The 24160-nt window shown below is 41.8% G+C and overlaps 2 protein-coding genes across 2 annotated transcripts in view; one reads left to right on the top strand and one right to left on the bottom strand.

Moving 5' to 3' along the window:
* The window catches only part of LOC102448720 (uncharacterized protein KIAA1958-like), a 38988-nt gene extending 33376 nt beyond the window's left edge, over nt 1–5612 (bottom strand). Inside the window, exon 1 of the mRNA XM_075902613.2 lies at nt 5152–5612. The gene's annotated coding sequence lies outside the window, so the exon portion shown is untranslated. The remainder of the gene's footprint in view (nt 1–5151) is intronic.
* A 4079-nt stretch (nt 5613–9691) lies between these two features.
* PTBP1 (polypyrimidine tract binding protein 1) overlaps nt 9692–24160 on the top strand; it is a 41242-nt gene continuing 26773 nt past the window's right edge. Inside the window, exon 1 of the mRNA XM_075902617.2 lies at nt 9692–9722. The gene's annotated coding sequence lies outside the window, so the exon portion shown is untranslated. The remainder of the gene's footprint in view (nt 9723–24160) is intronic.

Genomic DNA, 24160 nt, shown 5'->3' with positions numbered 1-24160 from the left:
AGCCCGCTATGAATTTATTTTCATTTGTAATGCTTCTGTATCCCCAAACTGTTTGAGCCAATGGGGAAAATCCTCCAGTTTCTAACAACCTAGGATTCTTTTGACTCTGTATCTGAGATACATGTAAAGAAAAAAAAATCAAACACTTGGGCTATGTCTAGACTGCAAGTCTCTTTCAAAAGAGGCTTTTTCGAAAGATACTTTCGAAAAAGCCTCTTTCGAAAAAGAGCGTCTAGACTGCAAGCGGAACTTTCGAAAAAGCAAGCCGCTTTTTCGAAAGAAAGCAGCGAGTGAGTCTGGATGCTCTCTTTCTAAAAAGCCCTGTTGGCATTCAAGAACGCCTTTTTTCGAAAGAGCACTTTCGAAAAAAGGCGTTCTTCCTCGTGAAATGAGGTTTACCGCCGTCGAAAGAAAAGCCGCGTTCTTTCGATTTAATTTCGAAAGAACGCGGCTGTAGTCTAGACGCAGGTGAAGTTTTTTTGAAAAAAGGCTACTTTTTTTGAAAAAAACCCTGAGTCTGGACACAGCCAAGGTGTATTTTGGCAGGACTGACAAAAATACAAAGATACTTCTACCATAGAAATGAAACAGTAAAAACAATATTTCTGTCCACCAGATCTAAACAAAGGATTTTGAGAGCTGTTATATCGTGAATCATGCACAAAAGAATACTCTGGCATCCTAAATTGCTGCAAAAATACAAATTTGGTTTAAAACAAAACAGTCATGTTAATTGGAGGTCACTTTTTCAAAAAATATGGGGGTTATGTTTTTCCATTTGTGGAAGGATAGAAGTGCCTTGGGGACGATTTTAAAAACAGTCAGAGGCCTCTTTCCTTCAAATACTTGCAAGCATGCCTCCACTGGGGCACGCCCTTCCACCCCCATTTACTGCTGTGACTAGTTCCACTGATTTCACAGCAGTAAAGTTATATAAATACATGTTTGTGGGACCAGGACCTAAGACACAATTATAAACCATGATAAGGATAAGGAAAAAAATAGAAAGTGACCATGGTTTTTTTTTCTCCAGCGAATTATTTAGGATGTTATTATCATACTGTGCATATCTGTATATATTTGAACACAGGTGACCTTCCTGGACAGAGAACAAGTATTTATTTTCGTTTATCTTGAAAATCAGAGCTGCTGCCAGGAAAGCAACGTGGTGGGGGCTGCTGGTTTGTACAGAAAATATTTGCATGGAAAAATTACCTGCACAAAGCATTGAAACCCATTTTTTAAATACAGGAGGAGGAGTGGGGAGGGAGAATTTCTGTGCAGAATGTGTTAAATTCCACAGAAGATAACATACAGGCAAGGTTTAAAGAAAACCTGGGTGTGTCTCCCAAAGAACCTTCAACCCAGACATGAACAACCACAGGGGCCGAAGGGTCAGGGAGAGGCTCTGTAAATCAGGCAGGGCTCCCTGCTGGTTTGTACAAAAGGGGATGAATCATGCTGAAGTTTTGCCTATTTTCAGCTGGTGGCTGTTTTTTGTTGTTGGTGGAAGGAAGGTGAGGCAATTCCTTTTTCCATTAAGTTTCCCAGGGAATGGATTTTTAAAAAATGCATCATATTTGCTCTAAAGAAAAGCTGTATATTACCAGAAGCTTCAGGGGGTAGCTGAGTTAGTCTGAACAGGATAAATCTTAAAAACAACAAATAGTCTGGTAGCACTTTATAGACAAACAAAGTATGTAGATGGGATCATGAGCTTTCAAGTGGGCTGTGCCCATGAAAGCTCGTGATACCATCTACATGTTTTGTTAGTCTATAAGGTGCTACCAGACTATTTGTTGTATATTGCCAGATGGTATGTTTACTAAATGCACTGATTTTCTTTGTGAAAAGAAAAAGACATGATAAAAGGATTAAAAAAACCAAACAATCTGAGGACCTTTATTACCTGATGAACACCCTTACCAGTGCATGCCAAACAGAACAAATGAGTAGCGGAGTAACCTAGGACATTTCATAATCAGACCTCCTTGTTAGGTTGTCCACAGGATGTACCAACTTGTAATAAAGTGCTGTAGGAAGAACTCTGGTAAAACATTGCTGAAAATCAATTAATTTTATATATTTACAGGAAATCTGAGAAGGGGTGCATGCCATTAAATAACACATTTTGGTTGCATTTCATTAATTCTTTCTGTCTTTTATAAACCACACAATGACTACGCAAAATGTGGCTTGGGCAAGCAATAGTTCCTTAATCGTGGGTGCCCATTTTTGTTCACTCTTTAAATACATTTGATAAATAAGGGGGAAATATTTGTATATGCTATAAATGGATTTGTTTGTTTTAATAGTTATCAGTAAATTAGGTTTATTTTTTACAATTTATCAGTGGAATTAGTGCTCATGAGATTTCACTTGCTAAGTTGTTGCTTTTAAGTCTTTCCATATTGTGAAATAAAGATAATAATCCTTTCTTTTCCCCCATCCTTTAGATATGGCTACACTACAAGCACTACAGTGGCATATTTCAGTGATGTATTTCAGACACTACAGTGACAGGTTTTTTTTCTGTCACTGTAATAAATCCCCCGCCTCCTTTGATAGGTGGAAATTAGGTCAATGGAAGAATTCAACCTACCTGTATGTAAACTGGGGGCTAGGCTAACCTAACTCCACTGTATAGGGTGTGAAAATTTTCACAGCTCTGAGTGAAATAACCTAGAATGATCTACATTTTAGATGCAGATCAGGCCTTTGTCATGTTAGAATTTAAACTCTCTGGAGTACAGTCTGTGCTTCTAACTTTTAGCACCTAGCATAACATGGCTTTGATTCTAGTTGAGTACTCCGGGAACTATTTAATACAAAAAAGTATTAACAAGTAAGAACTTACCTTTTCCCCCACCTCAGGAGCACAGTGATCAACGTGTGAGGAAAAGCAATGGTATGCTCCAACACTTTCGCAACATTTTTTACCTTTCTTTCAGTCCAGCAGCAGTAAGAAATGCACTTGTGGAGAACCTGATCAAGTTGCCTGGAATCAACAACCTCCAGACTTGAATTTGCTTCAAGTCTATGCTAGACTATTTATATAGATATAAACTGTCATTACAGGTTTCAGAGGGGTAGCCAGCTTAGTCTGTAACTGAAAAAACAACAAATAGTCCTGCAGTACCTTAGTCTCTAAGGTGCTGCAAGACTATTCATGTTTTTTTAAGTTTTATCATTACAGCGGTAGCGATGATGGGAGTACTAATGTAGACAGAGTTCAGATGTTTCTACCCCGATATCTTCTACCCTAGTGCTTCCCTTTTGCTACCAACAGTGGAGCAGTGTTGATGGAAGTGCAAGAGTGGGAAGTTTTAAAGAAAATGTCTAATGTTGAACAGAAAAAGCAAAGGAAACATTATACTAAAGGTTCTGTCTACACAATGATCAGAAATAAATTAGTTACAACACCCTTTCAAACCCAGTTGTAACCAGTGCAGCTCTGATCCCAGGGCAGATGAAGTATTTTATTCAGTGCTGCATAGGGTTGCCCGGTGTCCGGTTTTGAACCAGACAGTCCAGTATTTGAACTTTCTGTTCGGGAAACAAATTAAGAAAATAGAAATGTTCAGCATTTTCTAAATAAGATGTAATGTAGATTGTGATGTAATGTCATGTGTATCCAGTATTTTTGTTGAAACTATCTGGCAACCCTAGTGCTGCAAAACCTGGTTTTCAGAAATCTCTGATTTTCTCTGACTGATGGCGTTATTACAGATCAGAACAATGAAAGTGAATTGTTGCTAGAATTCCAGATGAACAGGCATTACCCATATTTAAACAGAATGTATCATTGGGTTTACAGAAGCATGCTACTGTAGAGAAGAACAAGCTAAAGAAAGGAAATCTTATAAATAAGTTGCATCATAAAAGGTTTGTAAGGGGGAAGAGGATTTATTATTATTGGAACTACAGTATGCACTAGGGGACCTGATCAGAGCCTCCTTTGTACTGCACATAGGGCAAAGTAAAAATGCAACACCTGTCCTGGAAAGCTTACAATGGGACTCCACTTGGGCACAGTCTGCATGAATCTCTCTGTTGGAATGGGACCTAAATACTCACAGAAAGACTGAAAAACAAGTACTCGTGGGGTGGTGGAAGAAAGGCATCAACCACTCATGTGGTTATGGGGTAACAGAGATTTTGGTCAAGGAAACTGAAGCAACCCTGGATCTTGTGAAGAGAATCCTAATGGGCAGGACCCACCTTTGTAAAATATGACCATGCTTTCAAAGATACATAGAACAATGCTCTGCCCAAAACTCCAGCTCCAGTTACAATAAAGTGGATTCAATTATAAAACTGTAAAAGAAGTTAAAATAATGGTGTGTGTGTGTAAAAGTCGATGAGCCGCCTTTAAAAATGGATACATCTGTGCTCCATGTGCAAGTGGCTACAATGTACCTTTTGTAACAGGCACATGGACCTTTCAGCTTCCTGTCCACACTCAGGATGGCCGCCCAGGGAATGAGGCCTTTGCCCACATTCAGTATGGCCGCCGAGCGTGGCCTTTGGACTATTTCCCCATACTTAAGATGGCTACCCGCTGCAGTCGCCACCCATACTTAAGATGACAACGCAACAGGCACGTTGGAAAAGTTGCCCATAACCAAGATGGCTGCCCAGCGTCGTTAATGCCTTTCCTTGCCCGTATTCAAAATGGCTATTCAGGGTGGCCATGGGCTTCCTACCCGCTCTCAAAATGGCTTTCCTAGACAATGCCAGAGGCTCACCCAATCTCGCGGCGCGGTCGCTCTTCACCCCGCCCCTGGCCTCCCGTGCAGCCAACAGGCTTCGCAGCAGCCGTCCCTGACTCCGCCCCCTGAGGTGACGGATCCCCACCCGTGTCGTCAGGCCGACAAGGGCGGCAACCAATGGGGTGGTGGCGCGGGTGAGGCGGGCCGGACGCCGCCGCCATTTTGTGAGTCTATAACACGGAGCCGTTGGGTTCGTTCCTGCTATTCCGGCGCCTCCACTCCGTTCCCTGCGGGTCTCCTCTGTGTGCAATGGACGGGTGAGTGCCCGCCGGGCCGCGCCCCGCCACGGGCCGGGAGCGGGCTGCGGCCTCCCTGGGCCGGTGGGGCCTCGGGACCGGCGGGGGGGTCGGGCGGGGCCGAGCGTGTGGGGGAGCGTTACCTGAGAGGGGTCCGTTGGGCGCGCGCGGGGGGGGGGTGCCCGACTGGATCCCCCCTTCACCGCCGCTTCCTGCTTCCGTCCCGGGGTTCCCCCCCTCCGCGTGAGGTGGGGGGGGTCACAGAAAGGGGGAGGGGCGGTGGCCCCGGTGCCTCCGCTCCCAATGTGGGAACGCGGGCGCGTGCCTCGTGCGGGGCGTTCGGCGCTGCGCGCGCGCTCGAAACGTCTCCCCCCGCCCCCCGCCGAGGCGCGTGCTGCCCTGCACCTGGGGGGCGGGGGCGCGCGCTCCCTCCTGGGGGGGGTCCCTAACCCCCCCCCCAGCTCCGCCGCGCTCCCCGCACGTGCCCGGGGCGGCGCCCCCGCTCACCTGAGGCCTCGCGCCGGGCGGGGCTCGCCGCGGGAGCCGCCCTCGTGGCTGGGGCCGCACCCAGCCTGGCAGCTGCCGCGCCGCCCCCGCGGGTCGCGCTGCCGGGGCCCGGGCCTTCCCGGCGCGCCCGGACGTGTCGCTGGGCTCCCACGCGCTGTCATGCCTGCAGGAGCGGGCAGGGCTCGGCCCCCTCGCCGCGCCCGTGCGGGGCTTCCTGGCCAGCCCCCCCCCCCCGCCCCTGTGCTGCTCACCTGGTGAGGCGCTTCCAGATGCGGCGCTTGGCGGAGACGCGGCTTGACAGAAAATGAGCTGGTACTCCTCTGCCTTGTAAAGAGAAGAATGTCGCTAGGCAGTCAAACATTTGCTCCTTCCAACCCCAGTATTTAAATATCCAAAGCCTGCCATTAGAGAGCCTACGTTTAATGACTGGACTCATAAAGAAGTTTCATTCACAATACTCTTTCTGAAATGGTTCAGTCTGGTTCCTTATGTGAAGACTATCTTAGTTTGCCCAGGAAATTCTGTTCAACTTGTTTACATTTTTAATAAATAACTGCTCAACATGTGGAATTGTGATAAGTGTTTTCTGTAAATTTAATGATGTGAAACTTCACTGATTTGAAAAACTATTGTTTCTTTCTACTGCTCAAGGTAGATTTGCAGGAAAGCTGGCTTGGTTACATAAATTAAAATATTCATACCGTTATAACTTTTAATGAAGTGGCAATATGAGCTGAAGCCTAAAATGTTAATCATTTGTTGTCAGTTAAAATCCCAGGATGTGGTTCACTTTCCTTGCAGAGCCTAGCTGCTGTCTGCTGGGTTTGTGATGAAATGTGGGAAGTTTCTTTCTTCTGGAAACTGTTTCACATCTGCACAGCTAAGTGCCCATGACCTTTTGTACGTGTTTATCGTGCTTACAATTCTGCTTAGTTGCATTCTTTCTTAAATTGTTTTTGATGATCTTGTTAAAAGATGCGCAGGAGCGTGATATGGTAAAGATTGCATATTAGAAAATTGCCTGAAAGAATACCATCCCAGATGGCTGTTGAATTTTCTGTCCGTTATTCAAAAAAGTTTTAATCTTTCTATGTGAACGTAAATTTTGTTCAACTTAATGGCTTATCCTGTTTAAAAACTAGGAGAAAACTTGGTAACAGATTTGGTTGCCTGGACCAGTGAAACCATATCGAGAAACCACAGTTTAAGAGTATATGCAAACTGAAAATAATTGCATACTTTTAAAAATAATCTAAAAGCTGTTGGTGTATTGTGTGCGCTTCATGTGGCCTTAGTTATCAGATGGATTCCAAAGATATCCCAGAACCAAACAGTTTTTGGCAAATAAAAATGCTTTTCTTGCTGGATTATTTTAAATACCATTCCCTGTAAAGGCTACTTTATGTAAAACATTTCCTGTGTTTGAGGCCCTCAAGAGGAACAGGAAGCAAGAAAAATTGCTCAAGGATAACTTGGAGAGGCTGAGAAACTTAATGCCTCTTTTTTTCTTTTTTTTGGTCTTTCTGGGAGGTATTCTTTGATTCAGGTGTGTAAGAAGCACTCTGAACAATATACATGGTATTTTTTTAAACTGAAGAAACAGCAGCGTGTTAAATAACTTTGGAGTGGTTACGTGCAGCAGTATTCAGTTGGATTTTCCAGTGATGTACAGATGGGTTTAATTACTGCACTAAAGCTCTCCCCCTCAAGATAAAACAAAACCCATCTGTCTTCATTGGTGACTCTGAACACCAGTGGGATTGTAAAATCCTGCAGTCTCATACAGAGTTTTTTTTAATAGCAGTCTGAGCTAAAGAAACCATAGTGTAGTTTTCTGGCAACAGCCATTGGAATAGATTGTGACTCCAGCTGTAAATTGCTGGGTTATGATGACATGGCAGGCTGGTTTTGAGGAGGAAGCATTGGAAACTCAGCTGTTTTATGCTAGTATAAGGCATTGTGTAAACTGTTGAAACCTGAATGATTTTGTAATAAATGGAAATAGTGTATACTTACCTGAAAATTACTGAAATGCAAGGGAAGATATATAGCAAATATAGGTTGTGGTAGAACTAAATCCTTTTGAATTTTAAAATGTTTCTTGACACAAATATGATTACTTTTTCATATTGCTGTGCAGGACATAGTAGAGTGATCCTGTGGCACCTTAGAAATGAACCAGAATATATAGAATCAGAGCTTTTGTGGGCAAAACCCACTTCATTAGATGGAGTGGATGATGATCATCTGATGACAATATTTAGGTTAGTCTCTAAGGTACCACAAGACTACTCATTTTTAAAGTTAGACTAACACAGCTACGTCACTGAGATTTTGTAGGACATACAGAATCTAGCTTTAGATGTTCTTTGTGATTCAGTAGCAGGTCATGGCAGATCTATTGGTTTGTGGCTGCAGGATCTTGTACTAGAAAGTCTGACATAAGAATTCAAGGTTCATGGTATGATGTGTGTATCCTGAAGGACTAGAGAGCCAATGGGTCTGTGCTGGCCAGCTTTATAGCACTTTACCATATTTTGGACTTCCCAATAGGGATGTCAATGTTTAATCAGTTAACTGGTGCGGGCTGGAGTAGTTGCTTCAGCCCTATGTGGGTGATGGCCCCCCACTCACCTATTAGACCTATTTGAAATCATGGGATGGGAGCCCGCCCACCTTCTAAAAGCCCCTCCCCAACCTTATGGGAGGGACACTGGACCCATGTTCAATTGATTTCTTGGGACAAATAATGACTAAAGGATCAAGAAGTGCGGGCTAGAAGTTCAAAATAAGGGAGCCGGATGGGGACACCGAGCAGAGAACCCTCACCTATTAGATAACCAGCTGAACAATATGGTTAACCATTTAAACATGATTTTGCATCCTCATTTCCTACAACCCAATTACCTCAGTTATGCTAGAGAACTTCAAACATACTGAAGGAATTCTATCTCCATCTTGAATGTTTACAGAAAAGGTGTAAATGATGGTAATAGGAGTATCTTATTACTGTACTTTGCACTGTAGTCTCCATTTGGCAGGCTAGTGACTCTGTCAGAGTTGCTATATAAGATCTGACCTGTGGGCCATTTAGTCCAGTTTCTTATGGTAGCCACTTTCATATTCTTTGGAGGAAGGTATAAAAACCCGATGTAGGCAGAGGTGGAATAATCTGTACCCACCACCAGGTGTCATCTAGGTTAAAAAAATGGTACATCTAAACAGGGATACAAAACCTGCAGTTGACCTGGGGTAGCTGACTCAGGCTTTCAGGGCTCTGGCTGAAAAATCACTGTGTAGACGTTAGTGCTGAAGCTGAAGTCTAAGTTCTGGGACCCTAGGTGGATGGGGGAAGTAAGCATGTAGAGTTCCAGAGCTCAGACTCCAGCCCTGTGTGGATGGACCCCAGTAGATTGACACATGCTCTGATGAATGAGGTTTAATATTCCTTACACAATTTTAGTTATAACAATATTCTTAGTATTCATAAAACCCTGAGAAATCATCTGTTTTGCTTTTTGTGTGCAGTTCCACTGGTGCTAGCAATGAAGGAAGTGCTACTGTAAACCAGGCACACACTGTTTTATTCAGGTATAGAGGAGGCAGTGATATAAAAGCCTGTCTAGTCTGTGCAAGCAGTTCCACCATTCTACCATTTTTAGGGCAAATGGAGCTATTTTGGTGAATTCTAGAATAGTTATTAAACAGTCTTTGTAGAAATAACCCCTCCTCCTGAGCATCAACTCACCTGAATTCTTTTGCTATATATTTATGCCAGCTAGATAGTCTAATTATAAAGTTTTGTTTTAACATGTTCTAGACATGGATTATATGGACTATGCTAGTGACTGTAGGAAATTAATTTTGACACTTCTTGCTGTGACTTGGCACTTGGCGGTACACTGTTTCTTACATTCCTGTGAAGAATATGGACTTTGGTATCTCTATACTCCTTTCTATGGTTCACTGACAAAAAGGGCAACGTTCCACTGTTAGAAGTAGAAGTGGTGCACATTCCTAACACTTTGTGGCCTTGGGTCTTCTCAGCTTAACTTTTTGTCTTGTCCTTGGCTCACTTGCGCAGATGGGTGCACTTTGACAAGCTTTTTTTCCCTTACTGCTGGATATTTGAGGCAAATCTATCTAACTTAACCTTCTTCTTTCTTTTTTCTACAGCATTGTCCAAGATATAACAGTTGGTACAAAGGTAGGCACTTCTCACTTTTTCTCTTTTTACACTTGCTCAGCATTTGACCTAATTTAGTGTTAGCTGTGAACTTACTAAAAATTAACTCTTCCATTTTAAAGGGTCTGTTTTCTGGTCCTACATCTCAATTGTTTTTAACTGGAATGTTTATTTAATTTTCATATGTTTAATCAAGTCATGGCTTTATTTTTACTCTGATGTCCAGTGAGCAGAAAAACTTGTAATTGTCAGACACAAGATGTTTTTAGAAACAGAAAATAAACTGTGTTCTGACAAACTTGTGTAGTGTCCATATTAATACAGCATGAAAGAGAAACTGGCAGTCCATAGGATTGAGCGTGCTAAAGTTACTTCATGTCTTTGTGAATCGCCTGTTTGCTTGGATGTTGCAATACTTTTACTGCTAAAATAAAGAGCATTTTACCTTTTGATTTGTATCTCGTGAGTACAGTAAATACAACCTTTACCCTTTAGTGTCTGGTTTTGAAAGTGCTGACAGGAACCTCCTTATCAAAAGTATATGGCTATAGCCTGCTGTTCATAGGAAGAAATTGGAATGTTCAGGATAGACAGCACTCCTCAGCTTAATTCATAGCCAGAATCTTAATTGTTAATCCAAAGAGTTAAATTGGACATGTGGCAGAATGTGAAAAAAGTTGAATTGTCTGGTGAAATGATGCGGTTTGGGACAAGACTAGGAATTAAATTGAGCTCAAGAATCATGGTGAGACTGGTAACTTATTTAATCTATTTTTATATATTGTCTTGAGCACAGAACCATTTTTTCTACATGAAATCTAAAAGCACTACAAGGAAGCTATTAAAGGGTAGCGTCTTTCAGATCTAGAGAATGTAAACTGACCACTAGTAATTTTACAGCTGAAGGCAAGTCTGTTAAAGTTCTGTGTGAGCAGCAGACGTGGAGAAGAGATATTTAACATCTGTATGGGAGAAGTTACTATTTGTGCTACAGTACTTAAAACTTTTATTATTAAAAAGTATAAAAATAACATTGTCTGGTTTCTGCTGTGACCAAGTTTATCCTGACTTTCAGTCTGTCTACAGGGAGGAGTTGATATTTTGAGCGAGTTGTTATGCTACTGTGGGGAAGGGGGAGAGAACTTGTTTTGATAAGAATCTGTTAGTAAGTCAGTCATCTTACTCTAGTAACTCTTTCCTTGTAGTAGAAATTTTAGTGACATCACCACTCTAGTTACATTTTAACACTACAGTAGAATCACAAAAAAGTATTTAAGATGCTGTAGCCCATAGGAAGATTGCTAGTTATGGAAAGGAAAGGTTGTGAAACGTTTAATTTTTTTGGTCTTGAAGTTCCAGTGATGGCAAGAACTTCAGGATGTGATACTATATTTTGGGCATGCAGTTCTTACCTGTTGCATGATTTTAAACCCTTGAGAGGAGGATATGATTTATAACGGGTGGCCAACCCATTAAACAGAGAGCCGAAACAGCGGTGGAAAAAATGCAAAGAGCTGCACAATAATTTTTTAGCTATTTTTGTTGAGCAAAAAATAAGAGCACTCCCACCACCTCCCCGAGTTGATTGGGGGGGGGGGAGGGGAGAAGATGCTGCCCCTTTAAAAGACAAAGCTTTTTGGCCACATCAGGCTCCTGTCGGCTGCTGCCATCTTGGTGACGCCATTTTTAATCGCTGCACTGGATGGCTCCCCTGCCCTGGTGAGCACAGGAAGCCGGGGGCCATTTCTAGGGTTGGCTTCGCAAGCCGCACTTTGGGGGGTGGGGGGAGAGCTGCATGCGGCTTGCGAGCCATGGGTTGGCTACCTCGATTTATAATCTAAATGGGGATTGGAAGAAGCCACATGTCAGCAGTTCCACATCTAGCATAGGAAGTGCACCTTTATGTTGCAAGTGCCATGGGGCATGAAAGATGGATGAGAACAAGAGGAAAATGAACATACCAGAAATAGTACTACTTGGCAGTCAGGCATTCCACCTTTAGAAAGCAAGTTCAGGTTTTAGAAAATAATGGGAACAAAAGAAGATTGAGTTGCATGAACTGGGGGAAGAAGTTGCTTGCTCATAAATCTTTCAACATTTCTCTTTGGGTAAGTTCAGTTTCATGCCTTAAAGAGTGTTTGAAAGGACCTCTGTCTGAAAATGTAATACATTTTGAAACATGCTTTTGGTAAGTGCTTGGTTATTTAGTGTTAAATTTAATTTCTAAAGTCTTATTTCTGGAGCAATGGAATGAATGCTTGTCTTCTGTGGCTAATGCCATTGTTTCTTCCCTGCTTAGGGATGTAAGCAAACACTTATCAGATAGTCGACTCGACTAGTCTGGTCGTCCCTTCCCTCCTCCCTGCTGCCTCTGTCAAAGAGAGGGAGCAAGGAGAGTGGGGAGCAGGAGCCAGTGCTGGGAGGGAACGGGTAAAGCCAGTCTCCCCCAGCAGCCTCTGCAGGGAACAGGAGAGGCAGAGGCACAGCAGGAACTAGTGCCAGTGGGTGACTGCTTCAGTCCCCTCATGCCGGTTCCCAGTGTGGTTGCTTCTGGTTTGTAGAAGAGCCCTGTGGGGGGGGGGGGGGGGGACAGGAGCCCGTGCTGGTGGAGAGCTGGCTTAAAAGCTGGTTCTCTTCCTGTCGTGTCCCCTCCCCCCAGCATTGTCTCTGGGGTGCTGCCCCTGTTCGCAGCAGGCAGGGCTGTCTGTCACGAATGGGGGCTGCTGGACTCATAGAGACCTTGGAATGAGCAGTCCCAGCTCATGGTGATTGCTGCACCTTTGCATTTTAAATGTAGTAAGAGCCCAGCAGTTCTTACTGCGGCTCTGCATTTTAAATGTAGTGTGGGTGGCTCTGGAGTGAGCATGAGCCAAGACTTCTCAGTCCAAGCTCAAGCTGGCTCCTCTGGAGCTACCTCTGCTGCATCTCTGCAGAGGCTTTTATCAACAAATAGATAAAATTGTATCGACTAGATTAGCTAAATCACATTTTAACATCCTTATCACTGCCCTGCTTTATTATAGCCATTTTTTCAGTTTCACACTTGTATCCAAAGGAATGAGTGTCTTTTTTCATTAAATTTCAAATTTCTTGTATGTGAATAGTGTACATTAAAAACTTAAGTGTGAACTTTTCTTCAAAGGTAACAGCTTTGGCAATTGCATTTACTAGTGTCCCCACTTCATTCTAACTTTTTCTTTCAGAGTAATTAGGTGGCTGAGTAGTGTGCAGAGGAAACTTTCTATATGATCCTACAAGCATTTCAGCAGGATTTCTTTTGAAATGCTTTTTCAATACTTGAGCTCTGTTCTTTGCTGCAGCTTATAAATGTGATTCTCACAGCATCCATTGTTTGCAGTTACTTTATTAACTTCAATTTTTTCTTCAGAAATACTTTCTTTATAATTGCCCAGTGACTTACAGTAATAAAGTTGAACAGAAGTTGAGATGTTTACCACTATTAAATCTCTAAAAGATTAGAATAGGAATACAATTCACTTGAGAATGAAAAAAGCTAGAGCTCTAGCATCCATTCCAGAAAGCTGTATTCTGAGAGATTGTTTGCTGGCTGTGCTCCTAAATAGTAGGCATGTGTATTAGGGAACATAAAATCTTGTTTAATTGGCTAACTAGTTAGACATATTGTCTAACTGGTTAACCCATTAAAGGGGGGGCAAGGGCCCTCTGCTGCTGGGCTGGATCACCTCTCCTCTCCCCTGCTGCAGGGTGCCCAGACTTGCCGTGGACAGAAGCTGCACTGGAGCAACCTCTATCCTTTGTAAGTGGGGAGCTGCTCCAGCTCACTGGTTAACTGATTAAACCCGTGATATCCAGCCTGTTCTGAAGCAGTAGCCAATAGCAAACTACCCACACTCAACCAGCCAAATAATCACATGTGGCTAGTGTTGGGTACCATGGGGTTAAACCTTCACATCCTTAATATGTATTCGAGTTGGGTACAAATAACTTGCTTTTAAATCAGAAGAGGTAACTGGTCTCCCTTCCCTATCATTCCAAATTATGTTCAGGATCTGCATGAACAAAGGTGACAAAATAGTATTACGTTTGAAAAGTCTTCATTTTTTTTAGTGACTTTTTTCTAGACTGACTTGGTTCTTTTGTCAAACAGCACTGTAGACAGTGTGAAAAATCTTTGGATCTTTACTGTTAGTCAACATTCTAGAAGAATGTGGAGACAAACCTAGCAGACTAATGTGGAAGGAGGGAAAAGCAATAGGGGAATGAAATGTTACATATGGAACCTCTCTAGTCTGCACCCTTGGGACCTGACCAGTGCCAAACCAGAGAATTTGCCAAATCATCAAATTGTCTAGTAATGTTACGAACATTTCCATAAAATACAGGACTATGTAGCACTTTAAAGACTAACAAAATGGTTTATTAGATGATGAGCTTTTGTGGGCCAGACCATGACTTAACTGGGTTCTTAAGAGGACATTTAGTGGTAAATCAGAGCTAAATAATAGGACATAACACTGAGAGCCAGGACGGGTGACTGTAAACATACTTTATGGGACTCTGGGAAACTTGGCTATACATATAAGTGGATATCCAGCTAACTAAAATAATGCTGAACCACTCTGGGCCAGAGTGCCAGACTAGAGAGGTTCAACTTGTACAAGTTGTTTTCCTGAAGTCTTTTAGGCAGCTTCTAGTATTTTCCAAGTTTATATACAGCTATTGTGAGGTGTTCATACTTCATGTCCTTTTAAATCAGGTGCTTGTATTAGTGGGGTGTGCTATACTTCATCCAGCACATGTACAGTAATTGAGTAATCACCATCACCCTTAATCTGTGTTAGATACATGCCATGCAGTGCACTCTTTTCATTATTCTGAAGTTTTTGAACTACTTATTTCAGTAATTTTGAGATTGTGAAACAGTATTTCAATGTTGAGAATAATGAACCTGTAATCTAATTTTATTGTAATTTAATGCAGTTCTGAATAATCTTGAATATTCTCTGATCACAGTCCAAATTAACTAGTTGAGAGGTTTAAAATATGCATCTCACGTGTCCTAAAACTGTTGGGTTTTTTCACATCTTACTATGGAGACCTATTTAGTTTAGGAGATTTATTACAATTCTGTTGCTCACGAAGTCCTGCAATTATCTGAGACGTGCTGGAAATAGTTCTGAGGACATAAACGTGATCTCTTAAGACTTCCTCTGTCACCTAACTGATCTGCTATCTGAAAAGAAAGGAAATGGGTAGTGGCATTGTGGTTGAAACATCAGATTTGGATTTCAAGCTGGTTTTCTTTTCTGACTGTTAGACTCCTTGTGTGAATCCCTTAATCTCCATGCTACAGTTCTCTGTAAAATGGGGATAATATAGCCTCTCTGTTAGGTCTGTTTTGATTGTAAATACTTTAATGCAGAGATTGTTTTAAGTGAGTACAGTAGATGTTGATCTTGGGTGGTATTTCTAGACATTTTGTAATGCAAATAATAAATTATGGTGATTAATATTCTGTGCCAATACACCATTCTTTGGGAAGACAACAATTGGTATTGCACATCATAAAATGAAATTACTATAAAAATAGCTGTCAGTTGGATTACCCTAAAGACAGAGCTCTGTAGTGGATAGGCCTAGACACAAGTTCCATAGTGGCAGACACCGAAGCTATTCCTACACTACGAATTATGTCACTCAGGAACATGAGAAAAACCTCTCTGAATGGCATGAGCACTTATACTAGCAAGACTTATGTGCACAGCTTCTCCCACCAACAAAGCTATGGCTAGTCATTGATGCCAATGGATCCCATGGGCGTATACTGGCTACATGAATGATTTTAGTGATGCAGCTGCATCAGTGCTGGTGTGCCACTGAGTTTGCTAGTGTAGTCATGGACTTGGTGGAAATGTATTGTTTTTCTGCATACATAAATGACATCTGCAAAATTAACTCTTAAAGTATTTCAGAACAAGTTTTGTTAGTGTTATACAGACTGACTGCATAGAAGTGGTTTTGTGGTTAAGCCAGGCTCTTTGCCATGGGAACAAGTAATTATGGCTTCAGGCAGCAGGCCAAGAATGTGATGAGGAAATTCCAGTCCCCTCTTACGGCTCTAGTTCAAAGGCTGCAAAAAGCAGGCTCTTGTGGATTTGCTGTTACAGGCATGATCACACATGTAAGGCACATGTGTGGAATAGACACAGGAAAAGCAGTATCTCAATGGCATGCTGATCAGAAATTGAGCTAAATAGCTGCTTGTAACAGGAATGTTTTTTGGAGGGAACATCAGGAATCAAGTCTTCTAATTCGATTTTTTTTGCATAGCGACTTCTGTTTATGGCTAGATTATTCATCTTTAGGAGCAAATGGAAAATTCTCTCCATGTGTAAGAACTGAAACATTGTTGCTTTATTTAGAACAGTAAACTGTACATATTTACTTCACCCTGCCTAATGGGCTGTAAGCAAGAGATTCCAGGTAACACATTAATCTTCTAATAAATCATTCTGGACAAGTGCCTTGAATCACATCTAAACTAGGGATGTAAGCAACTACATGAGTAGTTGACTACCCAGCAAGTTTAGGCTTATTGGATAGTCAAGCCACTATTTGCTCTCCCCCGCACTCTGCCTTCTATCAGAGGCAGCAAAGGGGAGGAGCCAGTGCTAAGGGGAGCCTGCTTAAATGTTCAGTCCCCCCTTGCACTGCACTAACCCCACTGCAGCTCTGCAGTTTTAGTGTAGTAGGAGCCGGGCTTCCTGCATGCCTGGCTTCTATTGCATTTAAACTGCAGAGCCACAGTGCCTCCCCCTTATTGACTAATAGAGTAGTCAATAGAAATTCCATCAGTTACACAATTAGCTGCTTAACAACTAATATCCCTAATCTAAACCTTAGTTTACACTAAATTAGTCATTCATTCTTATACTAAAAAAAATTAGGATGACTTGATTCATAGCATGTGTAATCTCCTGTTCTAGTCCCTATTGTAACTGTTTTCCCCCCAACCAGAGAGTATTTTGTAGAGTAGCTATTATAGTTTAAAACACAGTATTTCACAGGCATTGAGTAATCCTCCTCACTCCTGTGATTTATCTCCATTAATATACGGGGAAACAGAGATACTCAGGCCATGTATTGATGTCGCAGTGGTCAATTTTCCCACATTCAATTTAGCGGGTCTAGTAAAGATCTGCTAAATTAAAAGCTAAGTGCGCCCCTGAAAAGTAAGTGAAGTTGGTGGGAGCATTTACCCCATCAACCTCCAGCTGTGAAGGTGGCACTGAAGCTTGGCTTAAGGTACGTTGACTCCAGCTCCATTTTTCGCGTAGTTGGAGTTAGGGATGTCAGCGTGTAGACAACTTCACGATTAATTGATAAGCCTGGGCTTGTTGGTTAATCTCATTGAATACGCGCGTGCGCACACTGCACCACCTTGCTGTCTCTGTATCAGACGCAGCTGGGGGAGGGGAGTAGGAGCAGGAGCCAGTACCTGTAAGGGTCTGACTTGAAAGATGGCACCCCACAGGCATCCCCCCCTCCCCGCGTGCTGCTGCCTCTGATGGCTTTCAAACAGACTCCCTGCATGCGCTGTCTCCTACAGAAGAGGAGGGGAAGCAGGAACCAGTGTTTGGGGCCGGGGAGGAGCCAAAAGCCAGGTTTTTTCCCCCCCCAGCGCCGGCTCCTTGGTGCCACCAATACCCCCACCCTGTGCTGCTGCCTCCATCAGAGGCAGCAGCACAGGGGCAGGGCTCAGACACATACACCCCCTTCCATGGACCGGGGCTGCTGCCACCCTGCACTGCTGTACCTATAAGAGGCATCAGCATTAGGCAGCAGGCAAGTGCAGGTCTGTGTGGGGAGCTTGTTTTTAAACTTAATTGAGGTTAGGTCTATCAATGGCTATTAACCAGAATGGGTAGGAAAGGGGTCTCTACCCTCTGTTTCAGCAGCTGGAAATGAATGTCAGTAGAGGGATTGCTTAATGATTACCCGTTCTGTTCACTCCCTCTCAGGAATCGGGTTTTGGCCACAAGACAGGATACTGGGCTAGATGGAGCTTTGGTCTGACCCAGTCTGGCCGTTATGTTCTTTTTCTAGCTTCATAATCAGTCTAATTTGAAGTTGGAGCCAGGGCTGGGGGGAACCGGCTTAAAAGCTGGGGGACGGGGGAAATGGCGCGAGCAGAACTACTTGAGTCTCAGCTCACCCTGTGCTCTCTAACACCCCAACCCTTGCCACCTCTGTCAGAGGTGGTGGTGAGGGGAGGTGGGATTGGGAAGGCTGCTGTGAATCAGCCCATGTCCTTGGGGGTCCCAGTGGGGAGCTGACCCTCACTCCCCACAGACGGGCTGCTGCCTCCATGCAGCCCCTGTTCTGTCTGCTGCAAACAGGGGCTGCTGGACTTGGAGTAAGCTGGGACCAAGTAGTCCCAGCTTGCTTGCATGGATGCTGTGCCTCTGTATTTTAAATGTAGTACAAGCCTGGCGACTCTTACTGCATAGTGGTCCTATTGACTAGTCATATAGTTGATACGAATTGTATCGACTATACGATTAGCCCGCTAACTGCCATCTAACATCCCTGTTTAAGCACTCTCAAATAATCTTTAAACATCTTGTTGGTTGCAAAGTGGTTAAGTTAGATAGTAAGCCTGGGACACAATATAAATGCCGAAGGCTATTAGAGGGGATATGTACTGCCCTATACAACAAGAAATGCTACTTTTAGCACAAGGATTGGGGCCAGTTAAAATGGCCACACCTTTTATTTGCTCAAAGGGCAGGTTTGTTTTATAGTCTCCATAGTAGCTGTCAGAAATACTTTGTGAGAATGAATATTAGGGAAAGGCAGCCTAGATGATGGTTGAGCAGGGGGACTTTGAGTGGTGGATGTGATTCTGCACATGCAACACTCCGGTCATCTGAAGAAGTGGGCCGTGCCCACAAAGGCTCATGATATCATCTACATGTTTTGTTAGTCTGTACAGGATAAACTTAAAACAACAAAGTCTGATAGCACTTTAAGACTAACTCGGCTTCCCCTCTGAAGATTTTCAATAGAAACCCTTAAGTTGTGTTTTACTTATGACAACTGTGTACTGTTTTGCATTTGAAATCTCAAATCAGCTTGTTTGAAGGACTGCAAAATGTAATCTGGGATAATTTTTTAAAAGTGATTAAAGAGGAAACACAAGTAACACCAAGAGCTTTACTCGAGAAATTTGATGTGCTAATTACCATAACAGTACCTAAACTAGAAAAAAGGTATTTTAAAATTGCTAGCTAAATATATTTGACACGCCTTTTAAGGCCTAATTCAGGTCCAATTTAACCTCTTCAATTAGGATAGCTGTTCAGAGTGGACCATAGAGGTAACCTGGAGTTAGACTCCATTTTTAATGTCACACTATCTACTGTAGGGGCTTATGTAGGCATGAGTTCAAGTCTTCATGTGTTTTATCTTAATCTATATATGCCTTGGGTTTCAAATGGGACTAGCAAGCATTTGGTTTAAGTATTTTTGCTTAAGTCGTATTACCACTTATACAGCAATAACATCTGCGTGCAACCAATGGTGAAGCACTAAAACCACCATTGATTTAGACTTGTTTATGATACATAGTTGACTATGGTTGAATTTGCAGATCAGATCAGCTACAGCAGTGGTCCCCAACCTTTTGGGGCTGCCGGGTGCCTGGGGGCTGCACATGTGCCGGAGGTGCAAGAATGGCTCGGGCCGGCCCTGGTCACTAGGTGGGCGCCATGGCACCCGCGGGCACCGCATTGGGGACCACTGAGCTACAGAATAGGGACATTAAATAGCGGTTAGGAAGCTAATTGAGTAGTTGATGGAATTTTCATCAATTACTTAGTTGATAAGGGGTTTTGCTGTGGCTCTACTTTTTAAATGTAGTAAGAGCCGCCAGAATGAAGTGTCTGGCACTGGGCAGGAGCCAGGACTACTCAATCCTGGCTCGTGCTGTTTCCCGCACTGTGCCTATGCCTCCCCTGCCCCTTGGGGAGATGATGCTGGGGGCAACCTGCATTTAAGCTGGCTCCTGATCCCCCTAACTGCCTCTATCAGAGGCTACAAAGGGTGGGGGGGAAGTGACTAGTTGAGTTGACTTGACTAGTCAACTAGTTGCTTACATTCCTCCTACAGAGGGGACCAAGCACTTGTTTTGAGTTCATTTGGTCAGAAAAGACTTCAGAAACATCTAAGCTAAAGTTGAGATGTTTGGCTGCTTGAAGACTAACACATACTTTGAAATCATGGCAGAAAACCAGTTTTAAAACTACTAGCCTAAGCTATTAGTATTAGTTTACGAGCTTTGGGGCAAATCTTACAATGCTTTTTTTAATTGGTGTCAGTACTGTCTCATTGGCATAAACAGGTTGAAAGCTGTGTACTTTTACATAAGGAAACAGTCTGTGTTCTTCACAAACTTGACTTCAGACATTTATGCAAGGGAAATGCAAATCTAGTTGTGGCTAGTCACAGTGGTGAAGGACAGAAACCTTAGTTTTTCTTCTGATTGTTAAATTGCGGGGTCAAACATCAGCTGGTAAAGTCAACATAATTTTTCTTTACTGGAGATGGGGAGGGTTGTTCAGAGGTGGAAATGATTTTGGCCAACTCCCATTAAAAGTCTATAGGAATTAGGTATTTAACTTTCTGTGTCTTTGAAGAGGAAGTGCTGAGTGTGCTACTTTGCAGTATTTACCATTGACCTGAAGTTAAATTGATTTTGTACTTTAAGTAATCCTGCAGAGTAGCCTTTTTCTGATTCTTGTGATTGCTTAAATGTTGCCTGCGTCCTTTCTGACAGGCTGTGTAATACAGTATTCTGGAAGCACAGGTTTTAATTGTGTAATAACTTGAAAATGTGGAGGAGTCCCACAATTTCATATCCTGGCTAAATGCTTGCTGAACCTTTAATATAGTTTTTTCCAATTAGTAGCTTTGATGCAGAACATATTGGTATTCAGGTTTTCAATTAGCTGCCACCATGGAACATCACTAGGTTTAGTCTTTAAATTATTCATGACTAAACAGTCTGTCTAGCAGCAGCGTAGCCCTTTGCTCTGGCAGAATGCAAGTATTTTGGTCTCTTTTTTTATGGGTGTCTAGTTTTTAATTAGATGGAGGATTATCCAGATCAACTGAAAATGTATGGAGTTCCATAGGTGTGCTTTGAGAGACATGAGAAGGTCTTGCTGTAAGATGTCTGGATTCATATGAGAAGCCTTTGCTCATAAACTTGACACCTAATAGGAAGTAAAATCCTAATGAAGATAAGGCAGCTGGTAATTTTCACATGTTATCAGGTGGAATTAGACTGGGTGTCTTGTCTCTTACCTTGAGTTAACACAAGTTCTTAATGAAGACAAGGCCTTTTCTTTAATTTTACCAGAAGAGGAAAATTAGCTGGTATGTGAGCATTCAAAACTATAATTTAGAAAATGTATATGAATATTAATATATTTTATTCAACAGCAACCTCAGCTTGTGAGAGTACAAAACCCTTCATCCCCAACTATTTGAGGAAGGACTTATTTGAAGTTAATATTGTATAGCTAGATTACATGGAGTGTAGGTGCATTTTATTAGAGTAATGCTGCTAGAGAAGCAAACGGGTAGCTGTGTATGATAGACAAAAGCAGACTGCTGCCATAGAAACACCTGCAGTTAGTCTGTTAATATTTTATGATGTAGCTAATCACTTTATTTTCTACAGACATAGAGCTACACTGAATAGGACTTGTCAACATATTTGAAAGCATGTGCTATGCTTTTTCTGTGAACGACGAGGAAAGTAATATGATATCAATAGCTGTAATAGAAAATGTTAATGAATAGGAGTTTTCATACTACCATGTATACTACCATTAACAACATTGCTCATATTGGCAGTTTGGTTACTTTTTTTTTCAATACCACGTGATGGCTTGCTGATAGTTCAAGATGAGTAATGTGGTATTACTTGTAATTGCAAATGTTAACTTCATTATTGAAGAACTATTGGTACAGAGATAAAAGATACTCCTGGGTCTTTAGGACAGTAGTTTTGGAACAAAATCACAATGTTCTTGTAAAAAGTAGTGATGCAGTAATTAGAAGGGGGAAGAACACACTGTGGTATAATATAAGGAAATAAAGTAGGGAATCAGTTTACTAGGGTCTAGATTTTGTTTTTTAAAACATGTAGACTTCTGAGACTTCAGACATCCAACATGGAGTGATTCTTAATACTTCATTTTAAATATAAACTGCATTCCTTGGATCCAAAACTTAAGAAATGGGTGAAAACTTCCTTGTGTTCTTCAAAGGCAGGAACCTTTATATGAGCACCAGATTGGTTGGCCAGCTTCCTGGAGTGACTGTTGTGGAATAAAATTACTAGTACAACTTGAAGCTTATGTATAGCATAGCTTGTGCTAAACTGAAGACCATTATTCTGAATGAGTTTGTATACTGGGAATTAAAGTGGTGCTGTATTTTTCCTTGTTAGCAAGACCGTGATTTTAATTTTCCAGTCTCTTCAGTTCTCCCTCTTCATTTGCTCACATTTCCAGCTGGGAGGCTTGCAAATGGACTGACCTCTGCTTCTGTGGTGTTAAACAATCTCCCCCCTCTTCCACCTGGCTCTTGTCTCAGTAGGCAGTTTAGAATATCTTGAAGATAAGAGGGGTGTGGATTTGTGAAGTCACACTTTGATTATAGAAACCCGGAAGTGTGGAAAACTAGCCGCAGTAAGCACGTGTGCTTATATACGCTTGACTATCTTGAAATGTAAGAAGAAAATGGTGTTGTAACTCTTCAGAGTACTACAAAAGCATCATTCAAGCTGGCAGATTTGAAAGCCAAATTCTTTCTGCCATAGTACAAACGTTTTTCCAGTTGATAGTTTCATATCTGGGCAAATGTGGCTTATTCTTCTAGTGTTTCTATAGAAACATCAAGGGGACTTATTGTGAGTAGAGCCATTCTCCACATGCTATCAGATTTTACATAGAAAACTTAGCACACTAGGCAAGGGTTTATGGAATCAGCAGTCTCGAATATCAATCGTGGTGATCTTTTTAAAAAAGATACTTGAGTTAAAATCTGGGATTTGCAAAAACATCTTAGAGTGAGGAAGTCAACCCCTCTTAGAGCTTTCAATTAATCTTACGAATGCTGTAGTAGATCAACATTTAAATGGTGAATCATGAACCAAGATTATGCCTCTTTAGTTTGTATTTCTCTGGACAATGAAAAGAGATGACTTAGGTGCACTTCTTAATAACCAGTAGCAATTTTAATCCCTAGTTATTCATGCATCATCAGTGTGGCAGAGTTTAGGTACAATGGTGGAATATTCCATGAAATTTAAAAATTCCATTAAATCTGTTCAGGAACAGCTTTGTCTTAAGTTTTACAAAAGCTTTTTTTCATATTTTAAAAACTCTCAATTTAAAATGGTGTGATACTTCAGTTTCAATTGCTATAGGTCAGTGATTCCCAGACTTTCACAGGCTGGACTGCATCTTAATAGTTTCTCTGGCTAGCAGTCGTCACATCCCAATTGTAACAGTTGCTTATTTGGCAAAGTAATAATTAGTAATAGGGTTGCCAGGTGTCTGGTGTTGAACCGGACAGTCCAGTATTTGAGCTTTCTGTTTGGGAAACAAATTTAGAAAATATAACTGAGGAAAATATAAATGTCTGGTATTTTCTAGATAAGATGTAATGCAGATTGTGATGTAATGTCAAGTGTGTCCGGTATTTTTGTTGAAACCATCTGGCAACCGTAATTAGAAATGTATAAAATTGCCTTAATGCAATTTATTGGCTGGGAACAAGGAGACACTGTCATGTGTCTAGTTCATGTTCTGCAGAACCCAGGAAATGCTTTGTAGATGACCAGCCACCTATAGATCACAACTTGGGGACATCTAATTTATCTTGTGGTGTACACCCAAGTTTTGCATTTGGCTTTGGAAAATAGTTAACAGGTAGCCCAAAAGGATATTCAAGACACAAATAGATAAAATTTGTTTAGAATATAATTCCAGTTCATTCTGAGCTTCTTGTATGACTTTTTAACCTGCTCAGATACAGTGAGCCGAGTGTCTTTGTTTTAAACAGATACTGTTACTCCTTCAGTTGTCACTAGATAGCTGCAAGGGTAAGAGATTATTTCCAGTAATTGGAGTGTGTGATGATAAAGGAATTTGGTTTCAAGATATTGGAAAACAGAACAACTTCCTGTTTTGTAGAGGTGCAGACTATAGAAGTAGATAAGCAAAGTTCTCAGTTACTAGAGGAAGTCTTTGTTGAGCAGTAATTTCACATCTGAGTCGAGATAAGAAATATAATTGACCTTCAGCTAAAAATTTGCCATTTTTAGTAATACCCAACTTACTTTTTCTGGTTTTTCAAATCTTTAGTGTTGTGACTGTTTTGCAGTGCCAGCACTAATTTAA

This window comes from Pelodiscus sinensis, chromosome 32, assembly GCF_052426305.1.
Source record: "Pelodiscus sinensis isolate ZL-2025 chromosome 32, ASM5242630v1, whole genome shotgun sequence".
NCBI lineage: Eukaryota > Metazoa > Chordata > Testudines > Trionychidae > Pelodiscus > Pelodiscus sinensis.
This window is presented reverse-complemented; position numbering and strand designations above follow the sequence as displayed.